This window comes from Mustelus asterias, chromosome 26 (assembly GCF_964213995.1).
Source record: "Mustelus asterias chromosome 26, sMusAst1.hap1.1, whole genome shotgun sequence".
In the NCBI taxonomy this organism is placed as follows: Eukaryota; Metazoa; Chordata; class Chondrichthyes; order Carcharhiniformes; family Triakidae; genus Mustelus; species Mustelus asterias.
In genome coordinates this window covers 32,880,695-32,885,871 of record NC_135826.1, presented here as the reverse complement: position 1 = coordinate 32,885,871, position 5,177 = coordinate 32,880,695, and the positions used below count along the sequence as shown (strand labels likewise).

At 44.3% G+C, this 5,177-nt stretch overlaps 1 pseudogene; it reads right to left on the bottom strand.

Moving 5' to 3' along the window:
* Positions 1–4,739: 4,739 nt before the first annotated feature.
* LOC144479811 (U6 spliceosomal RNA) lies at positions 4,740–4,834 on the bottom strand (annotated as a pseudogene).
* Positions 4,835–5,177: the final 343 nt, after the last annotated feature.

Here is a 5,177-nt window from a genome sequence, read left to right as displayed (position 1 = left end):
AAGACAAACAGAATGTAGACATTTATTGCAGGAGGGATGGAGTGTGAAAGTAGGCAAGTGTTACTATAACTTTGCAGGGAATGGGTGAGACCACATCTACAGTACTGTGCACAGTTCTGCTCACCTTACTTCAAGAGGAGCATACATGCATTGGGATCAGTTCAGAGGAGCTTCACTAGGATAAAGGACTTGTCTTATGTGGGAAGTAGGTTGGCTCCATACTCATTGGAGTTGAGAAGAATGAGAGTTCATTTTATTGAAACATATCAGGTTCTGAGGGGACTTGACAGTGTAGATGCTGAGAGGATGTTTCCCTTCATGGGGATACCTAGAGCTGCGGGCTCAAGTGTCAAGAGACATCTGGATTGATACATGATTAGGCAGGGAATGGAGAGATATGGAGCATATAGAGGCAAGAAAATATTAGATTAGTGAGGTATCTAACTCGGCACAGACTTGGTGGACTGAAGGACCTGTTCATATGCTGTACTGTTCTTCGTTCTTTGTAAAATAGGGATTCTCTCATTTTGAGATGGAAATTGGGAGGAATTTCTTCTCTCAGACCATCATTAGTGTTTGGAATCCTCTTCCCCAGTGAGCATTGGAGGCTGAGTCATTGAATATATTCAAGGCTTGGTTTGACAGATTTTGATTGACAAGGGAGTTGAGTATTATGGGACGTGAGGGGGGAAGGGAAGGAAGGCCACAATCAGATCAACCATGAATGGCAGAACAGGCTCGAAGGGCTAAATGGCCAATTCCTACTCCTATTTCTGATGTTCTTAGGTTATCTACCAGTCAGGCCACTTCAGGACAGCCAGTGCAAAGAAATATTTTCCCAGTGTCAATCACAGTGACTTCCTCCTCCAGTGATCTTAAGTAACAGGACTATAACATAATGGCTACACCCCTCTATAGCCAGACTCAGTGATGCAGGGAACGTGTTCAAAATCAAAGGCAGTGGTTGGCTTGTCTACTTGATGTTGTTTTAAAACTGTGCAAATATGCCTTTATTGCTAGATTTTTCGAATCAGTTCAAACCCTAACAATTGGTTTAGTTTACCTTTGTCTCTATAGAAGTATGACCCTCCACTGAATAGCAAAATTAATCTTCTCCAGAAATACACTTGCGCTTTTCAACAACTTCTGTGTAAAATCTCTATGTGAAATATTTGCCTGTTCTTCATTACAGGGCCAAGATTAGAGTGCCCCGATGTAAGGCAGCCCTGTGGCTACAAAGGGTTGGATTCTTTATCAAGAGTTCAGATCCTAGTTTTGACTGACATTTTTATTCAATTTTCTTTGGGAGATGGCAGGCAGAAAAAGCACAATTGCCTGGGGAAATATTCAATGATAAGAGCATCCCATGCTTGTGTACAAACACTGGCCCAGGTGAAGTAAAATAAATAAGAGGAGGAATGAGCAGCTTCATCCTCCTTTCATAGAGATGAATACTTTTACTTTACTGGTTTCGCTGTTGGATCAGTTTGGATTTAGTTTAAATTGCAGAATGTTTAAACTCACAACCCGCTCTTTTTCCATTCAAAATTATTTCTACACCTTTAGAATTCAGTGAAAACTGAAGTGCTGCCTGACGACTGGAGAAAAGGTGGAAGATGCTGAAGTGTTTTTGCAAAGAAAAATATAAAGACTGATGCAAGAAACTATGGACAAGTGAGGTGGATGTTTTTTGTGGGTAAAATTATGGAAATTCTTATTAGGGATAGCACTGCTGCCTCGCTGCGCCAGGAACCTGGGTTCAATTCCGGCCTCGGGTCACTGTCTGTGTGGAGTTTGCTTATTGTCTGCATGGGTTTCCATCGGGTACTCCGGTTTCTCCCACATTCCAAAGATGGTGACACAGTGGTTAGCACTGCTGCCTCACAATGCCAGGGACCTGGGTTCAATTCTGGCCTCGGGTCACTGTCTGTGTGGAGTTTGCAAGTTTTCCCCATGTCTGTGTAGATTTCCTTCCGGGTGCTCCGATTTCCTCCACACTCCAAGGATGGTGACACAGTGGTTAGCACTGCTGCCTCACAATGCCAGGGACCCGGGTTCAATTCTGGCCTCAGGTCACTGTCTACGTGGAGTTTGCACATTCTCCCCGTGTCTGCATGGCTTTCCTCCGGGTGCTCCGGTTTCCTCCCATGGCCCAAAATGTGCAGGTTAGGTAGACTGGCCATGCTAAATTGCCTCTTAGTGTCAGGGAGACTAGCAGTGTAAATATGTGGGATTACGGTGACAGGGCCTGGGTGGGATTATTGTCGGTGCAGGTTCAATGGGCGAATGGCTTCCTTCTGCACTGTAGGGATTCTATGAAATACAATTCTATACGATAATGGAACATCAGGATAGAAGTAATCATCAAAGAAAGCCAATCGGCTATCAACATGAAATTCTGTCCCTCTGATTTACTGGCTCTCTGTTGAGGTTGTGGTGAAGGAGTTTGATAGGAGTGAGACATTGGATGCCATGTACAATGGAACTCCGATTTAACGCGCCCCGATTTAGCGCGAATTCGGATATAACGCGATGGTGTCATTGGACCCTTTTTTTCCCGCTAATAATTGGCAAATTTAGCACGACCCCGATTTAGTGTGACCCCACTTTTTTCGCGACCCCGCTTTTATAGACCCCAACCATCGCGTTATAACGGGGCCTTGGATTTCACAAGGCCTAAAAGTTCTTCTCAAAAGCTGATTTTGAAAATAAAGTGAGAGTCAATGGAAATATATTAGCATGGATAAGGACATAATTGCAGGAGTTCCTCAGGGTGGTGTCCTAGGCCCAACCATCTTCAACTGTTTCAGCAATGACCTCCTTCCATCCTAAGATCAGACTTACAGATGTTCATTGAAGACAATGTTCAGCACCATTCGTGACTCCTCAGATACTGACACAGTCTATGTTCAAATGCAGCACAACCTAGACAATATCCAGGTTTGGTCTGACATTTAGCAAGTAACATTCATGCCACAAAAGTGCCAAGCAATGACCATCTCCAACAAGACAGTATCTAACCATTGCCCCTTGACATTCAATGGCATTACCATCACTGAATCCCCCACTACCAACATCCTAGAGGTTAGTATTGACCAAAAACTGAACTGGACTAGCCATATAAATACTGTGTTACAACAGCAGGTCAAGGGCTAGGAATCGTCCAGTGAAGAACTCATCTCCTGACTCCCCAAAGCCTGTCCACAATCGAAAAGGCACAAGTCAGAAATGTGATGGAATACTCCACTCTCACCTGGATGAGAGTAGCTCCAACAACACTCAAGCAGCTTGGCACCATGCAGGACAAAGTAGCCTGTTTGATTGGTACCCTATCCACAAACATTCACTCCTCCGATACACAGTGGCTGCAGTGTCTACCAAGTGCAAGATGCACTGCAGAAACTCACCCACGCTCCTTAGACAATATCTTCCAATCTACCATCTAGAAGGACAGGGGCAGGAGATAGGGAACACCACCATCTAAAAGTTCTCCTCCAAGTCTCTCACCGTCCTGACTTGGAAATAAATTGCCATTCCTTCACTGTCACTGGGTCAAAAACCTGGAACTCCCTCCCTAACAGGATTGTGGGTGTACTACACCACATGCACTGCAGCAGTTCAAGAATACAACTCATCACCACCTTCTCAAGGGCAATTATGGATGGTGAATAAATGCTGGCCTAGCCAATGATGCCCACATCCCCATGAGTGAATAAAAAGTTAAAGTTGTCAGTGGAGTATGTTTTGTTTAATATCTTAATGATCTGGGTCTAGGTGTCAGAAGCACAATGGTTAAATCTGAAATTAATATAAAGCTTAATAAAAACTGTAAACTCCAAAACTGATCAGGAGAAGCTACAGGAGTGTGGTGAACCATCGTTGGTTCCCACTGGATAGTACTGAGCCAGGGTCTGGCCAGTACTACAAGTATGTACATATGTTGCTGTTGGGTTAGGGATGGGTTGTTCTACTTGTTGCTGTTGGGGTTAGGGTGGGGTTGTTACACCTTTGTATTGTAGTATTGGGGTACATCCCAGTCGGGCTCCGCCTCCTGGGAGAGGTATAAAGGTCCCTGCTCTGGTTTGAACCCCTCAGTCTGGGATCGTGTATATAATTGGTAGTTGCTTTGTTACAGCAAATAAAAGCCTTTATTTCCTGAGCATCAAGCCTCGTGTATGATAACGCGCATCAAGGAGGACTTGAATATGCTTGAGCACCCAGCAGACAGGCAGTTCATGAGAGAAATGAAAAGTGCTTCTTCATGTTGGATGTTTGAAAAATCCAGAAAGGGATGATTACTTAAATAAAATTAAAATAATTTTCATGATGTAAAAGAAATCTAGGGCACTGAAGTCTTGGAGCTTGACTTCCCTATGTCATCCTACAAATGGTCTTTGAGGTTTAGCCTAGCAGGGGAGTGTAGCTACGTTGTATACACTAGGCCGGCGGAGTGGTCCTCTTCTAGGGGCCCTACTCTGCGACAGAGCACTGAGCTTTGGGAGGTACGCACATGGAGGTGTGAGGGAAGGGGGACATCCGCCTGGCCAACCAGATCAGCCAAATCAACCCTAGCGATCAATGGGGTGACAGATGTTGCAGCCTAATGGCCCTCACACCCTAAAGCCTACTGTACCTGGTATTCCCTAACAGTCTCCCATCCAAGCACTAACCAGGCCTGAGTCTGCCTCGCTTCCGAGATCAGACAAGATTGGCGTTTTCAGGCTAGTATGGCCGTAGCCATAAAAAGAAATTTGCCAGTCATCCTTGCACAGGGGCCATGCTAATCTTCTCTGTATCATTCTAATTTTAGTATATGTGCTGCTAAAGTGGGTACTGATTGCAATAATTTCAATTTATTGTCAATAATGTTCACTGGCAGTGAGTGAAGGAATTCGGATGTTGGGATATTTTGGAAGGTCAATATTAAGTCAAAGTAGTGAAATAACCCTGTCACTTCAGAAATCATCCATGCAATAATATTTTGAATATGAATACCGTGTTGAGTTCTGGGTCCCCCTCTGTGCAGAAGGGTTGTTGCAGCTTTTGAAAGGATGCAGAAGAAAGCAGCAGAAATGATCAAGAGGCTGGAGGGATTGCATTACGAGGAGCGATGGTGTAAATTGTGCGAGCTCAGGGCATTGTGAATGAAGCGCTGGGGCATTCAAAAGTTGAAAACT